At 35.4% G+C, this 18,886-nt stretch overlaps 1 long non-coding RNA gene across 2 annotated transcripts in view; it reads left to right on the forward strand.

Annotated features, from left to right (window-relative positions):
• LOC149136635 (uncharacterized) overlaps positions 1-18,763 on the forward strand; it is a 34,630-nt gene extending 15,867 nt beyond the window's left edge. For both annotated transcript variants that reach the window (XR_016241149.1, XR_016241148.1), the window contains exon 2: positions 13,560-18,763. This is a non-coding gene — a long non-coding RNA (uncharacterized LOC149136635). The remainder of the gene's footprint in view (positions 1-13,559) is intronic.
• Positions 18,764-18,886: the final 123 nt, after the last annotated feature.

An 18,886-nucleotide genomic window follows, 5' to 3' on the forward strand; every position in this document is an offset into this window, starting at 1 on the left:
CATATCGCATGCACTGACCTGTAATTCTCATACTTGCAGCATTTGTGGCTTTCTTTGCAAATCGTTGGCGGGACTTAAATGTCACATTTGAGTTAAACATTATGACTGACAAAGAAAGAGTTCACTGTCGGAGCCTCATACATCAAAACTGACAAGAGAGTCCATATCATCATCATCACCGTTTAACGTCCGCTTTCCATGCTAGCATGGGTTGGACGATTTGACTGAGGACTGGTGAAACCGGATGGCAACACCAGGCTCCAATCTAATTTGGCAGAGTTTCTACAGCTGGATGCCCTTCCTAACGCCAACCACTCAGAGAGTGTAGTGGGTGCTTTTACGTGTCACCCGCACGAAGGCCAGTCAGGCGGTACTGGCATTGGCCACGCTCAAAATGGTGCATCTTATGTGCCACCCACACAAGAGCCAGTCCAGGGGCACTGGCAACGATCTCACTTCGCTTGCCGGGTCTTCTCATGCACAGCACATTTCCAAAGGTCTCGGTCAGTAGTCATCGCCTCGGTGAGGCCCAATGTTCGAAGATCTTGCCTCACCACCTCAGCCCAGGTCTTCCTGGGCCTCCCTCAACTGTTAGGGTGTGGCACGTTTTCACGCAGCTATCCTCATCCATTCTCACCACATGTCCATACCAGCGCAATCATCTCTCTTGCACACCACAACTGATGCTTCTTATGTTCAGCTTTTCTCTCAATTATATATATATATATATATATATAAATATATATATATATATATATATATATATATATATATATATATGAATATTTACAGGGTGCAGTGAATAAACTGTCGTCTAAATGGCACAAAAATGAAAATAACACTGACATCTATTTTACCACAGCTCCATAAAATATCTTAAAATACTAAGCAGTATTTTTATGCAATAAAGTCACCTTTGGCTTCAACCACAACCTCCAGACGACTTTGTAATCTCCTGCAACTCTTCTGCATGGTCTCCTTGTTTAAGTCGGTGAATGTTGCCATAATCCTTGCTCTCAGTTCATCTTTGGTGTTGCAAGGAGTTTTGCTGGTCTCTCACTCAACTGCACCCCACACATAATAACTAAGGTGGTTGCAGTCTGGGGAGTTAGGTGCCAGATGTTAGGGGTGATATGGTTGCAGAAATTGTCTGACAGCCACGACTGGGTTCTCCTGCTTGTGTGGTATGGTGGAGAGTCGTGTTGCCAGACATATAGTGCTCCAGCAGCCACCCTCTTGGCCCAGAGCAGCACTATCTCCTCCAGGCACGTGATGTAGGCCTCCATGTCGAGTCTGAGACTGTGTTGAATGAATAGAGACATAAAGTTGCCATCACAAGTGATCACTCCAAACACCATGATGTTGACTGGATGTTTCATTTTTATCACTTTTGGTACATGTCCTCAGATTGACACCCAAACACTCAGAAATGTTCATATTAAAGCTTCTGGTGAGAATGCCAAGCAGTACAGCATGTTGTTTCCAAGTTTCTGGCAGAATGAATAGTGTCATGGTGCTGTTTTTCTCACAGAGAGTGCCCAGCTGACCCTACTATACAGTGTAGTCGACAAAATCCAAAACAAACAATGCACATGCACAAAATAAAAAGTATAAAATGGTGACAGTTTACCCATCGCAGCCTGTATATATATATATATATATATTTAGGGATGATTTCCCCACCACCACCACCACCACCACCAAGATATAACAATATTTGTTTCAAACTTGATTTCACACCAGGAATCTTGCAAAACATATATACATTTAAACACACATGCACACAGTATATACTCATTCAGGTTTGCATGTAAACTCACGTACAAATAGTAATACTGTTACATATACATGCACTCACATGTATACACACAAATACACACATATAAAATCCATTTGTCTTTTGTCACTTGAATGATTGCACAGAGCAAGGAAGGATGAATAGTGATGGAATGAATCATCACCATCGATTAAATGCAGCATATACATATATACATACACACATGTATGCATGTATGTATGTATCTGTGTGTGTATATGAATGTATGTATGTATGTGTGCAAGTATGTATATATGTATGCAAATATGCATGTAAATTTGCATGTATGCATGCATGTAAGAATGTACGTATGTATGTATGTATGTATGTATGTATGTATGTATGCATGCATGTAAGTATGTATGTATGTATGTATGTGTGTATATATATATGTATGTGTGTATGTAAGTATATATATATATACATGTATGTAAGTATGTATGTATATTAGTATGTATGTACGTATGTATGTATGTTTGTATGTACATATATATATATGTACAGATAGTCGGTTTCTATCCAAGATCCAAGGCTTGTTCATTGGAATTACAACATCAACAACAGGGTATTTTATTTGTATGTATGTATGTATGTATGTATGTATGTGCAGATTTGTGTTTTATGTATGTATTCTCATGCATATAGTTGCATATCTAGACATGCTCATATATATTTAAATGATAAACTTCTGGAAAGTTTTATAGATTTTTACAGTTCCATTGATAGATTGGAACTGTAATCTTTGAGTTAGTTTTCTCCGTTCTGGTTTCGAGAAGCCTAATTTCTCAAGATTGGTATTTAGACAGTGTGTTACATATCCCAGGGCCCCAATAATTACAGGTGTAAACCTAAACTTTTAATCCAGATAGAGTAACTGCAGATTTCTCAATACTTCAGCATAGGTGTTCTCTTTTTCACTGATCTTCAGCTTTATACATATATATGTATGTATGAATGTATATATATATATATATATGTGTGTGTGTGTGTATGTATGCATGTAAGTATGTATGTATGAATGTATGTATGAATGTGTGTATGTATATATGCATGTATGTATGTATGTATGTATGCATGTATGTATGTATGAACCTGTAAGCAGGGCTTAATGGAATGGTGTTATTCCCTCCCCCACCCACAAATACGTGATAAAATGTACAGTTTGATGTACATACATGTTTGCAAGGAAGTATGGGGACATGAGATAAAATCTTAGAATAACTTGAAAGTGCACACATGTCAAGAGGTAGATGGCACAACAAAACCCTCAGGCAAATACACACACACACAGCCAGAACATCCTCAAATTTAACCCTTTAACATTCAGATTATTCTATCAAATGTTAATGCTTATTTATTCACATTCTTCTGAATAAATCATGCATTATCTCATTACTTCATGATGTCGATGTTGTGATTGTTTATTTCAAGAATGACACTGTAGCATAGGTATGAGAGTCTGGATCTGGCTGGTTTCAACATAAACCAGGGAGAATATTTTGTGTGTATGGCCTGTTTAAATGCTAAATGGTTTAGTTATCACTATGGAAATTAACTGCTGACTCAAATGTTAATATTGATTTCAAATTTTGGATCAAATCTAGCAATATTGGGAGAGTTGTGTAAGTTAATTACATCAACCCTATTGTTCAGCTGGTACTTATTTTTCCAACCACAACAGGATGAAAGACAAAGGAGACCTCAGCAGCATTTTGCCTGGTGCAGAAATGATTCAGCCAGGCTCACTGCCTTGGCTCAAATGTTAATATTAGAAGCAAGAAACCCTCATTTATAGGTTGAATTTTCATTTGGCTCAAGAGTTTTCTTATCATAATTGAATATTTCTGTGGTAAGTAGCTTGCTTACCAACCACATGGTTCTGGGTTCAGTCTCACTGCGTGGCAACTTGGGCAAGTGTCTTCTACTATAGCCTCGGGCCGACCAAAGTCTTGTGAGTGGATTTGGTAGACGGAAACTGAAGGAAGCCCGTCGTATATATGTATATGTATATATGTGTGTTTGTGTATCTGTGTCCCTTCAACATCGCTTGACAATCGATGCTGGTGTGTTTACGTCCCCGTAACTTAGCGGTTCGGCAAAAGAGACCGATAGAATCAGTACTAGGCTTACAAAGAATAAGTCCTGGGGTCGATTTGCTCGACTAAAAGCGGTGCTCCAGCATGGCCGCAGTCAAATGACTGAAACAAGTAAAAGAGTAAAAGAGTATATATATCTTTATCCACATATGCACACACACACACACACACGCACACACACACACATCACACACACGCACACACTCATACACACAATACACAATATATATATAAGCATATATATTAAACATACAGTATATGTTTAATACATATACATAAGCATGTATATGTATGTGTATATATATATATATATATATGTGTGTGTGTGTGTGTGTATGTGTGTGTGTGTGTGTGTGTGTGTGCTTAGAAAAGTACAACAAAGGTAGATAACAAAATCCAAGTACTGCATATAAGGACCTTCCCAAAAGTATAATCATTGTAAAGATTTCTTGTGTGTCAGAGTACCACAGCAAAATTGCTGGCATGACTGGCATGCTGAAGTCCAGTTTTGGAGGTAGAAGTGAGAAAATAAAATAAACAACATGAAATGGGTATTTTTATTGGTTTATTTATCAAAAATAACAACAAAAAGCTAGAACATGAATAAAAATAAATTATAACTGAATTTTTTGCAAATTTTCACTGGGAACTGAGGGTGGAGGTCATGCCAAAATAAACTCATAGGGTTTGAAGGGTTAATAGTGGTCATATAATCATTTAAGGATTTAAGGAATAGGTTAGAATAATGCCGAAATCTTACCTTCTTTAGAATGTTCCATAAGTCAATCTTGCAGTTCTCAAGATCTTTCATACGCAAGGGGCACTTTTAGGATTTAAAGCCAAAAGAAAGGTTTCCAGTGCATTCGTTTGATGATACTTTCAGTCTTCTCCGTGAGTCGCTTCAAGTAGATTTTCCTTGGAGGTATTTGGATATTCCTCAGCGAGTATGGTAATATACGAAAAAACAACAACAGACGAGGACAGGTGGTGTAAATAACAAAAGGATGTATTAGTATGACGCTCGGGAATACGGAAAGTCTTTGACGTTTCGAGCTACGCTCTTCAACAGAAAGAATACGGAGACAAGGAGAAAAACACGGAGAAAAAAAATTGAATAGTGTCCAGTCAACGGTCAATCATAATAATGGCTGATCATAACAATGGCTGACCGGAAGTTAGAAATTCTTTTTTCAGGAGAGCTAAGAAAAGGGGGAGATAACAAACGGTGATCGAAGAACGAGGGGCTGTGTGTGGGAGATAGAATGCTGGTGATCTTGACGTATGTAGTGTGAAACTGGGGAAGTGAGAAAGCAGTTGGTCAGTTGTAGTGTGTGCATGGTGTGATGCCAGGGTATTGGTGTGGTGTGATGTGAGGGTGTTGGGAGGTGGGGAAGGCATGGGTGGAGTGTGGGTTAGGCTGAGGGTGTGGTAGAGGTAGGGGTCTGTGGGTAGGGTGGGGTATGTGGGTAGGGGTGGGTGGTGGGTGTAAGGAATTGGATGGGGTGGAGTGGGAAGGTAGAGTAGGAGTGTGTTGGGGTGTGGTGGGATGAGCTTATGAGGGGGTGTTGACGATGTAAGAGAGGGGGAAGATGGGTATGGGAGGGGAGAGAAAGAGAGGAGAGAGGGAAGGTGGATTGAGAGAGGGGGAAGGTGGGTATGGGGGAGAGGGGGAAGGTGGGTATGGGGGAGAAAGAGAGGAAGAGAAAGAGAGAGAAGAGAGTGAGAGAGAAGAGAGTGAGAGAGAAGAGAGTGAGAGAGAAGAGAGTGAGAGAGAAGAGAGTGAGAGAGAGGGAAGAGGGGTATGGGGGAGAGAAAGAGAAAGAGTAAGAGAGAGGGAAAGAGAGAGGGAAAGAGAGAAGAGAGTGAGAGAGAGGGAAAGAGAGAAGAGAGTGAGAGAGTAAGAGTGTAGAGAGTAAGATTGAGAGAGGGGGGAGTACGAGAGAAGAGAGTGAGAGAGAGTAAGAGAGAGGAGAGAAAGAGTAGGGGTGAAGAGAAGTGGGAGTGAAGAGAAGTAGGAAGAGAAGTTGGAGTGAAGAGAAGTAGGAGTGAAGAGAAGTAGGAAGAGAAGTGGGAAGAGAAGTAGGAGTGAAGAGAAGTAGGAATGAAGAGAAGTAGGAAGAGAAGTAGGAGTGAAGAGAAGTAGGAAGAGAAGTAGGAGTGAACACAAACATATGTATGTACATATATGTATATTTGTATTTATATATTTGCATTTATATATGTGTGGTTGGCATTAGGAGGTCTCATCCAGCTATAAAAGTCATGCCAAAACAGACATTGGGTCTTAATGTGTGACTCTTATGGAACCCTCCAACTCATGCCAACATAGAAAACAGACATTAAATGATGATGATGACGACGACGATGACATACAAGTGTGTGTGTGTGTGCAAAATACTTGTAGTATACAAATAGATAGCTCCAGTTCTCTGGACTATTGGATTCAATGTGTATGTAAACAGGTTGACTGCTTGTTTCTCTAGGATTTGTGAAGATATGTTGACACCTCTGATGAGCCCCTCCCCCACTCCCAATAAAAGTAAAAAGTCAATTAAAGATGTTCATCATTTTTCAATAAATGCAGATATTATTAAATTTAATATGTTAGTAAGTCTACTATGTAGGTCTACATATAAAAACTACACTTGCAATCGTTTGTATGCACATACAGCAATATATATAAATTTACATATAAGTACATACATAGATAAAAATATATTCTAAATAGGTTATCTTTTCTTCACAACATACCAGAAAACCGATTAACTTTTATTTTTATCTCTCTTTTTGTTCTTTTTTCTTGAAGTCCCTGTCTTTCTTCCTACACCCTGTCTGAGAATTTGAAAAGCTAACTAAATTGATAAATGAAGTGATATATGTTATGTGTGTGTGTGTGTGTGTGTGTGTGTGTGTGTGTGTATGGAGTGATATACGTTATATATATGTATATGAAGTGATATACATTATATATATATAAGTATGGTTTGCATTTCTCCAGGATCTTCCACATTATGTTATACTTCAACAGCTGCAGGAAGTACAAGTTGTGCCTGGCTGAGAAGAGAGCAATTTTAAGGGGTACCCAATGCCTGGATATTTACCTGAATAGCGAGAGTGAAGTGTTTAATCCTTGCCCACATAAAAGGAAGTACATCCTATTGTACCTGTTTGCCCCACCATGACTACAACCACAGCTCCCCGGCCTTAACCTTCCACCAATACCCTCGGGTCCGGCAAAGAATTTGATCAGAGCACACACCAATGCACCCAGGTACGCACACTCCACAAAATAGACTCCCCTCCAACATATACTCATACATATATAGACTCCCCCCACACACACATTACACACCGCACACTAACATAAATCCCCCCATGACCTTAACCAATACAGAAAGAAAACAGACTAACAAACATAATTATATATACCTACACCCCTGGAGAAAATTATGCATATGACAGCGAACCCAACGAAGGGACATAACTCCTAACCTAATCCCCTGGCCCTTTTTGTTTCACTAACTTTTTCACAGCAACTGCAAACCAGATGTACTAATTCACCTCCAACAATCGAGAGCAGTCGCCATATTCCCTTCCATATTGGCTAATTCTGATGAGTGTAAGGTTATATAATCAGATTGTTAGCTAACACTCCACTGTATTCATTGCACGAAACTAATTGGTAACATCAGCCTTGATGTATATATATTTTACATTTTGGATAATACACACACACACGCACATGTGTGTGTAAAGGAATAATGTGTGCAATGAAGTAATTTATAAAATGATTTTAATTCTGAAGCATTTTTACTGTCAGCCAGCAGTATTCATCACTGCTTCAATAACATAAAACTACATTTTAAAAGATGCAGATATTTAAATGAAAACCTTCATTTTGTCAAATTATGTTCTGAAAAATACCTCATTAATGAAAAGTTGTTTATTTTACAAATGCCTTCCAAATCCTTGTTTACTTTGTAAATGAATTCTAAAAATACAAGCTATGTATTTGATTATAAATTTGGTAATGAAAAAGTTTTAATATTATGGCGCCAACCGTATTCCTCATAAGTTGTATTAAATTTTCATATGTAACTACAATGCAGTTTGTGAAGAATTTCTCAAATAGGGAATGGGTAGGTTATTCAAACCCCTTGAGGGAAACATATTTGTTTTCTTGCAGTACTTTCTAAGGAGACATATGATAAACTTTGGATATGTACTAGCCAGGCAAGTGATTTCATCACAGACTGCATGTTGAAACAAAAAACAATTGCAGAGTGGAATATGCATATTAACCTTCCAAAAACACACAAAGACTCTTAACTTCACTTAAACACTTTTTACACTGTGTAACAAGATTTTTATCTTTACCTTGCACACATAAGCGAAAGTAGGGTACTGTAATCACCCATCTTGGTCTGTTTGTCTGTGTATTTGCAAAATTACTAGAAAATGGCTGAATGGATTTTCACCACATTTGGCAGAAATACTCATTGGGTGAGTGGCTCAAAATGATGAACATTTGGTTTGATTATCATTAAAAAAAGATCGAACTTACAAATTTTGTTCACTTTCTTTTTCATATGAATCGACCCTTGTCTGCGTGTGTATGGACCATGGTGTACCTATGCACATAGACATGTGTGTACATACATACATACATAAATACATGCATAGATATGCGACTCTGTGTGAGTGCATGCATGCGTGCATGTGTGTGTGTGTGTGTGTAATAGAAGAAAGAAGGCAAAAGAGTAAGAGAATAGAATAGAAAAGAAAAGGAAGTGTCGCATCAGAATTATTGTACATTAAGAATAAATAAATATATATATATAGGTCCTGTTGGGATGTAAAGAAAGGATATTTCCAGAGATGCCCTCAACCTGAAAACTGGGCTATCAATACTGTCGGGTTCCAGACCAATGCTGGAATTCTTTGATGCAAGTCTGATGAAGTGCCTCTTTAATGTCTAAAACCGCAAACATTGCATAAATTTTCTCTTCGAATTTTTGCAGAAACTGATGCTGCAAGCAAAGTTGGTACAGAAACAATTGTAACAAATCATTAAAAATGTGTTAAAGAATTTCTTTGTCTCCTTATTATCCTTATTATTTGGATTATGAATATATGTATTCTGTCTTGGCTTGATTTCATGTGTTAAAGTTTATATTTATGGTGGGAGATTTCCACATTTGTTACAGGCTTTCTGGTGCCTGACAGATTCAATTTAGGAGTGGCACTTTACGGTGAAGGATGAAACATGTTTAATAATTTCGCCAGAACATTCTGTACTCTTTGGTCTGTACAATTAAGTATTAAGTATCCTGTCTGAAAGTACAATGAAATGACTATTGAATACTTGATCTCTTCATCGAAGGATGGTTGATCTGAAACCTAACGCAATTAATTTCCTGCCAACTTACAATAAAGGAACACATAATTTATTCTTTTACCTCTTACTTGTTTTAGTCATTAGACTTTGGCCGTACTGGGGCACCACCTCGAAGAATTTTAGTTGAATGAATTGCCCCTCGCCCTCAGTACTTACCTTTTTTTAAAGCCTGGTACTTATTCTAGTGGTCTCTTTTATCAAACTGCTAAACTATGGGTTTGTTAACACACCAATACCAGTTGTCAAGTGGTGGTGGAAAACAAATACAGAATCAAAGACACACACACATGCGCACACACAGAAATATAGATATTTATATAATGGGCTTCTTTCATTTTTACATCTACCAAATCCACTCACAAGGCTTTGGTCAGCCTGAGGCTATAGCAGAAGACACTTCCCCAAGGTTCCACACAGTGGGACTGAACCTAAAATCATGTGGTTGGAAACCAAATACAGAATCAAAGACGCACACACACACACGCACACACAGAAATATAGATATTTATACAATGGGCTTCTTTCATTTTTCCATCTACCAAATCCACTCACAAGGCTTTGGTCAGCCTGAGGCTATAGCAGAAGACACTTCTCCAAGGTTCCACACAGTGGGACTGAACCTGAAATCATGTGGTTGGAAATCAAACTTCTTATCATACAGTCATGTCTATATCCATTTAAATCTTAAAATCTTTTGGTAGACAGTATAAATTGCAATAAAGCTGTAATATACCTCAGAATTTATTATGGCATATCACACATTTATGACATAGCTAGAACTACCCCTGAATAACACTTTGGTGTTAAGAGCTACTTTAGTTTTTGATTTAATTTTTATTTGCTTTCCTTTACTTTTTCTTGTTTTTTCCAAAAGTTAATCATCTTCAGCAATGCACATGAGCATCCCATTCTTCTCGTTAGAGAAGTAATATCTCATTGAGATATTACTGCTATCAGACACATATATTGTAAGCTATGTTTTAGCTAACCTTCACTTACCACCAGGCTACCATCATTAACATATCAATGCAATGTAGCATCATATTGCCTTTAAAATACAATCATCCACTGCAACTTAAACATAATTACCAAATGACACTGTGTAGCATGATTTTTGCCCTTGGGTAGTTACTGTGATTTCGTAGTTGTTTACCCCTAGAAAGTGTGAAAAATGGATAACATTTCTTCCAAACTTTGCTTTTGTTACATTTATTCAAACACTAAAGAATCCCTCTCAACACATGGCTATGATGCTCCCCCACTACTTCTGCTCGTGATCAGAGATGTACATATTGTCAGCCACTAAGGAACATGCTCAAGTGGTCAAGGTCAAGCAAATGACAAGCAAATCTGTGATATTGAGCAGAATATTTGCTATATTGGTATTTCTGCTTCAGCAGCACAGTGTTGAATCTGTCTGAAATGTAATGGAAAATAGGTCAGTTTCCAAACATTGATGTCCAGTTCTATATTTAAGAGATGAGGAATTATGTACATTATTTACATTATTTACATTCAATGGATATTTGTCCTCATCTTGTTTGCTGTTAATACAATGTTTCTAACCCTAACCCTAACTACATATGAGCAAATAATGGAAACCTAATTATTAAGATAATTTTGATTAATCCCAAATGTTATTCCTGTTATTGCATTACCCAACATCCCCTTCAAACCTAGTTAAGGAGATGGATGATCAAAAGTTTTCAAACTATGGTCAACTAATAATTTTTGATAGCATAACTATCTAAGGTGGAGGCACAATGGCCCAGTGGTTAGGGCAGCGGACTCGCGGTCATAGGATTGCGGTTTCAATTCCCAGACTGGGTTTTGTGAGTGTTTATTGAGCGAAAACACCTAAAGCTCCATGAGGCTTCGGCAGGGGATGGTGGCGAACCTTGCTGTACTCTTCCGCCACAACTTTCTCTCACTCTTTCTTCCTGTTTCTGTTGTACCTGTATTTCAAAGGGCCAGCCTTGTCACACTGTGTCACACTGAATATTCCTGAGAACTACGTTAAGGGTACACGTGTCTGTGAAGTGCTCAGCCACTTGCACGTTAATTTCACGAGCAGGCTGTTCCGTTGATTGGATCAACTGGAACCCTTGAGGTTGTAAGCGACGGAGTGCCAAGAACAACAACAACAACTATCTAAGATATACATTATGCTGAATATACATGTCCCCTTTCCATGAAGAAGACTTGGTTACTTTTTCTGACAGGCCAGAAGCTCCTCCTTTAGATATAATGGTAATGGGATGTATAGAATATCTCCAGAGGTGATCTTAGATTTTGATCAAGACAGACTACTTGTTAGACCAAATTCAAATATTAAATCTGCTTGTATTTAATGTGTCGATGGAATGTTGTTCTCAATCTGTACACATCTGAGAGAGCTCTTCTGATCTGTAGATTATCAGTTTTTGGCTAATAATCACATTGATTTCTGGAATCATCAGCTTTCTGATTATCAGTGACATCCAATATTTCTTATCTGACATTTATAGGATGTCAACATATATATATATATATATACATACTCACACACACACACACACACACACATATATATATATTCTATATGTATAATATTATCTACACATAGAGAGAGAGAGATAATGTAATATAATATAATATATATATATATATTATATATATATATATAAATAAGAGTGTGGATATAATTTTAATGTCAATATCAAAATGAAAATAAGAAGTAGAAAAACTGGTGTATGAAAAATTCTTTCAGTAAAGGCAGTAATATAATTTAGTTATCTTAAGATAATTTGATTTAATATTTATTACACTTTTCTCTCTATAAGTCAGAAGAGGAGGGAAGATATTCATGACCTTTGCAAGTTCTTCTGATGTAGGATATTATGAATTCCCAGTAAGTTTTAATTCAAATATTAGTTTTCATTCCAAATATGTCATCTTTAAAGTTCAAAATCTTTAAATGATATTATTTCAAAACAGCATACTAAGCAGTTGTACAATTTTATCCAAAATATTTATGAGTCAACAAAATAAAGTTAATGAATGTTTTTATTTCAGAATTAATTTGAATAATAGAGAGGAAAGACATTTTTTTTAAATCAATTCATAAAATTCATTTTTAAATTATAATTTACATCATTGTATTTCCTCTGCTTCTATAATCAGAGTGATAACTCTAAGTCTTGCCAACTGAATAAAAAACAGTTTGCTAAGGAGGTCAAATAAGACTGAAACTTACCAGTTGCTTTCACCAGTTGGCTTTAAGACCAGATCTACTCTCATTCTGTATTTCTAATATTTTTCAAAATTTCAATTAATTGATTTTATTGAAGTTCTCCTTTGTTGCTTTTAGATTTTTCAACAACCCTAAAAGAAGGTTTTTTTTCTACTAATTGTTTTCATAATCTCAGTTAGCCAAAGTCATTCAACTCACTATATTACACATGTGAGATGCTATTATATTTACGTTTAGTATGAAAAATGTTCCCCTCTAAATAGTTCATACAATGTAATGGCTGAGATTAAAAAGTCATTGCCTGTATTTTAAAAAAGTGTTTTTTTGATGTGAGATATACATTCTAATAGCAACAGATTCTTGTAAACATAAAAGGAAACAATCTTTTCAAAGACAAAAGAGATGTAGAAAGTGAAGACTGAAATAACAAATGCAGATGGTGAAATCAGAACTTCTCATAGAATAGCAAGCCAAAAAGAAAATACTCCTTTATTTTTGTTGTTATCATTATTATTGTTGTTATTCTTTTTTTGTTTTGTTATAGATATATATTCTATTTTCACAGCCAAGTAAAGAAGTTCAAAATTTAGGTATCTTGTGGGACCATTTAATACAAGGAATCGATCTTTGATTAAAAAAATATTGATGAAAGCAAATGAATTAGAGTTGAATGTTGTTTATCATAAGATAAGCAGTGCTGATAACTGTTAGTTTTAATTTTGATATTTTGGGACTATCTAAGTGCTGAAAGGTGGGTGGAGATCTTTGTCCACACCCACAAAGCCAATATTGTGTTTATATTACTACTATACTGTGTTACATTACTATTATATTTTTACAAGTTCTTGTAGACAATGTTTACTAAATGATCTAATATTCAATCAAAATGGGAAAAGTGAATCTCAAAGACTACATTATGTGGATCTAAGAAAGATAAAGAAAATAGTATGTTTCATTCTTTTTTATATTTTTTACTTTTTAATTTCTTTTTTTTTTTTTACTTCTTTTTCTTACTAGGTACAAGAACCTATGTTTTAAGGAGGAGTTATATATGGTATTTTCTCCCAAGAGCATTAGCAACATATGGATAGAAGATGGCTTCAACTGAAGATCAAAACAGGATCATCATAATCCCAACTCTCTAGGAATCTGCTGATGACTGCAGAGTTTTTGCTATAAAGGAAAGTATTAATTGAAAGCCAAATTGTACATATCTGATTGGTTCACAGTGGCTGATTTGTTACAAAATATGATGAGAGACATTCCTATTTGTCTATCATCATGTAAATTCAATATAAGTACATTTTATTGAAGTTTAGAATAACAGGCACTGGTTCATTTAAACAGCTATTATTATATAAGGTTTAAAACATCACCAACAAAATTAGTTCGAACTACAATAAAATAGCCAAAAGACAAAAAGAATGAAATGTATTTTTCTGCTGAAAACATAAGTAATATGATTAACTTTGGAAATAAAATGAGAGAATCCTCTTATCTATCACACCAGACTGCACTGAAAAATATGTAATTTTTAAAATTGTTATGCTATTATTTAATATTCTAACTATTCAATTTTAAAATTTAAATTCTGGTCGTATGGAAATTAATTAATTAAACAGCTGTTGCCCATAATTTGACTTAGAAATCATGTAAGAGTTTTCAGTCTCACTTTCAAGAAACTAACCAACAAGATATTTTAATTTAGCTAAATCATTTAAATTACATTTGACTAAAATTAACTAATAGCTGGTCTTAATTTAGCTTCTATAGTAAAGATTATAAAATTAAGGAATGAAACAAATTTTCTAGTAAGAATTTCAGCAAATGGCATTTACAGTTGGATATCTGATGACTTTAGTTTTTAATTTTAACACATTAATTTGGTGAGGTCAAATATAATGACATTATGGTTTATTAATTATATTATTTAGCATGTTAATTAATTATATTATAAATGACTTCTAGTCTATAGGTTTGAAATACAAACCTGCCACATTTTATTATAGGAAAGACATGTAAATGTCTTAGAAAATCCAATTAACAATATCAGCATATAAAATCTAATTAGCATTACTGTTGTTGTTGTAGTGGTGGTGGTGGTGGTGGCGATGTTTTGATTTATACTAAGAAGATACTGTTTTCCACATGATGGGGCAAATGAAGGTACAAATGTTCATGGAGCAAAACTGTTTTTTCAAAGGAGGTTAGCACTCTGTCAGGCCAGGTTTTCATTCAGTTTTACATGATTGTGGTAGTTTGTTTTTTGAAACAACTTTTTAGCCACTAACTTGATGACTGTGAAGTAGCAATGGAACCTGTATTTTTTAATCATCGAAGTTGGAGCAAATACAGTTAGGTGTTATGAAAATGACACAACACTCTACTACAACAGTACAAATGTATGAGCTCATGATCATATTATGATTAGGACAGCATTTTTAACTTGCAGCCATTATATATCTTACATAGAAAATGTATTTGAATTCTTAAGTGCTTGACCAAGATATAACCTTAAAGAGGGGTTGTTAACTATCCACAATGATCTTTGTTTTTCTAGTTGGTAGAAAAATTAATTTCCTGCACTTCACTCGACATGGTTTCCCTTCAGTCACCACAGTGCTGGTTTGAATTTGAATATTCAATTAAAATGTTATATCAATCATGGTCTCTTCACTTTCTGTGCTCTAAAGATTAGCATTCAGTGATGTGTTTACTTTTAGTTTCATTTTCTTTTTTTTAAGATTTATTACAGCATTAATTGAGATCTTAAATGTATATCATTTCTCAACATAGTCTCCTTACTCTTCAATACAGTCCATCTTTGCACAATCTTCTTTACTCTCTCAGAAAATATGCTTTTGGCTGAGAGACAAGCCACAAATATATTGCTTCCTTCACTTCTAGACAGTCCATAGCAATAAAACACTATTCCTGAACTATACTGAATATTTTTGATAGATTTCGGTCCCTGATACACCTCCAGCCCAAAGAAAACAGATTCTAACAAATGCACATGCACACAAATTTGAAGGGGACAATATAATTAATTGGTATTATTTCATTGATCCCTATGCCCAAGGCAGAATTTGAACAAAGAACATAAAGGAACACAAATAAAAACCACATATTTTGTGCTTGATTCTCTCCTGTTTCTTAAAATCAACTGCCCCTGTCAAGAAGTTATAATTACTCTAGTATATAAATATTAATTTCTATAATCTTTCTCAAGGTATGAAATCTTACTTTCCTATCATCTTCTATAAATCATACCCTATTCATATCCTATTAAAAATTGAACAACATAATAACCATCAACAGTTTCATAATATGCCCCATCTTCTACCAAATTATCTCTCCGCATTCACTATGCCAGCCTCTCTCCCTTCTGCAGCCTCCCAGCCACATGTTAACTCTGTCCCTCATATGGCTTATGTCAACTGTATCGTAATTATTATCCTGCTGTTCCTGGCTTCCACTTACTTCGATATCCCTCGACCTTCCTTGGCTGGTGCATCACTGGTCATTCCCCACCCTTTATCCATCACTCCATATATCCACCTTAAAACCCAGCCTAATCATTACAGTTTTTTGCCAACCTCCCCTCTCTTATTTCCTTGTCTCTTGCTCCTCCATACATTCTTTTCACCCACTCACACATCCACACTCTCCGTTCCTGTTCCTACTTCTACTCGTCTAATATCTTGAGGAGCCATTTGGATACCTCATTACTACTATTTATCCTTTTGCAGTTCCTACTGAGTATTCTCACACTCTTTTAGCCATGTAGCTCCTCTAAAACAAGAACTTACTTCACCACACACTTCTTACATACTTTACCTCTTCATTTCCTAGCACAAAACTACCACCCACCACCACCACCTCAGATTTTGTAGTCTACAAAGCTGCATAGTGATCTCACTAGTGCCGGTGGCATGAAAAAAGCACCTAGCACATCCTGTAAGATGGTTGGCATTATGAAGGGCATCCAACCATAGAAACCATATCAAAGCAGATACTAAAACACGATGCAGTCCTTGGATCCTGATAAACTACCTAACCCATGCTAGCATGGAACATTGACATTAAATGAGCATTACTAAAGCAATGAGCTGGCAGAAGTTTTAGCATGCAAAACAATTTTTAGTGGTCGATGTTCAAATTTTGCCAAGCTAGACTTTGCTCTCAATATGTACCAGTTGAGTACTGGGGTCAATGTAATAGGCTAGCTTGCTCAGCCAAACTTTCAGGTCTTGTGACTATAGCAGAAAGGATTATTACCATTACCATTATTATTATCGTTGTTGTTGTTGTTGTTTAAAACTACCTGACTATCCGCATAAAATCTGTCTGGTCACTGTGACAACATGAAACTGTAAGTTACTGAAATTGGCTTAATATCTCTAACAAAGCTATTTCTTTTATGTATTTGAAGTGGAAGGCAAAGCAAAGGGTAAGAAATCTTGACCATAAGTGAAATTTATGAATGGGTCAATAAGGGTGATTGGTTTGATGAGGGATCTGTGGTTTGTTTTCTTCAGTATTAAACCATTTTATTCTGAAAACTTGACCAGAAATCTTTTAGTTATTTAGCTTAGTAACAATTCAATCCTGACTGAGTAAAAATATGATCAAAGGCATTCTGTAAGTAAACCACTTTTCTTTCAGTTATAGTGCATTAAGAATTATACTATCCAAGGTATCATGCCTTCCTTCCGATATTTTTAAGATGGTAGGGTATGATTTGAGGAATATTTGTCTACTATTTCTAGCATGTTAAGCAACCACTTAAAGGCTCCCTTGTAAAGTCATCAAATGATTTTTATTTGTTGTTGTTGCCTTGATTAAACAGCCTTATGATCAGAAATGGCCTGACTCTGATCATCTAGTCATTTTGCTAATTAGTAATTATGTAGCATTCTGGCAGTTTTTTTAAAGATAATAGAATATGATGAGTTAAAATTGACTGCTATTTCTAAAAAGTCAATGATTGCATAGAAACTTCCTCTTTTTTTTTAGTTTTGAGGTAGGAATTAAAATGAAAATTATCAATAAGCTTTCTTGGTAGAAGAACAGAGAAATGAATGAAGAAAAATGTTTAATTGATAAAGGCAATATTTAGCATAATTATCTGCAAATAATATTTAATGAACACTTGTCAAACAGGATGTGACATCAAGAAGATATGTGTCATTTGAACATTAAGTTAACAATATCCCTGGGCTTATGCTATTTAGATAGTAACTTTTCTTCTGAAAATCTTGTTGAATTAATACTATTTTTCTGTTGCATCTTGTGTTTTAGTAATAGTCACAAGTAAATACTCTCTTATTTTAAAGACTTGTAGATCTAGGGAATAGTGGATAGACAAACCAATGAAAAAGTCAGCAGTTGATATCTATTTGCAAGCTATGCACTAAAACTATAATAGGATATACTTTGCTCTCAAATGCCTCCAACCAGTTAATGTTAATATATATATATATAGATACTACAATGAGACACAATCCACTGAAGTATACTAAGAAAACTCAATGTCCTATTGACTAACTTGCCAAAGGGTTTATGAGAGAAGACATGTTTAGTTTCAAAAATATGATTATTAATACTGTGTGCAACCCATGCCAGCATGGAAGACAGACATAAAATGATGGTGAATATAATTACTATAAAATTATTATTTATTTACATTACTTTTATTATTATCTTCATTATTGATTATAGCGAAGGTAATCCAAGATCTGTGAGGTTCCTTAATTAGTGTTAGATGGTGGTCTATGTCTAGGGACATTATTACAATTTGCACACTCATTCACTTTCTTTTTCTCATTCATTTAATTTCAGTGTAAACACCCACACTTTTTGTAACCAGACTATGTAATGTCCTCTCATCTACTGCCCTTGTGACAAATATAATGAATTAGTATCTCATTCCATGATATAGATTTAAAATACGAATTTTGTTGAGTTTTTTTTCTTCTTCATACTAACAGTCAGCAGGCCTTAGACAAAAGATACTTTCCAAAGACCATGAGGTATTCCAAGGACGGCAAGATTTTGAAGAATATGTATGTCTGTCTTGAAGTCCAGTGGTTCCAGGTTGCACAATTTTCTTTTCTTTTTTTAAAAAAAGAAAGAACAATGCTCCATTGAAACTGATATTACTTTCTCTTTTGCTGTTAGGTATCGCCACATTCTTGACATAAATATTTATCACTATTCTTATTATTGTTATCATTATTATTATTACTTAGGTTTATCAAAAACATACTCCATCAGCTACATCTAAAGATCCATGGCTATAATCAACCAATGCAACTTTTACTATTGTCTTTTGGGTAAAC

This window comes from Octopus bimaculoides, chromosome 3, assembly GCF_046866305.1.
Source record: "Octopus bimaculoides isolate indiv1 chromosome 3, ASM4686630v1, whole genome shotgun sequence".
Lineage (NCBI taxonomy): Eukaryota > Metazoa > Mollusca > Cephalopoda > Octopoda > Octopodidae > Octopus > Octopus bimaculoides.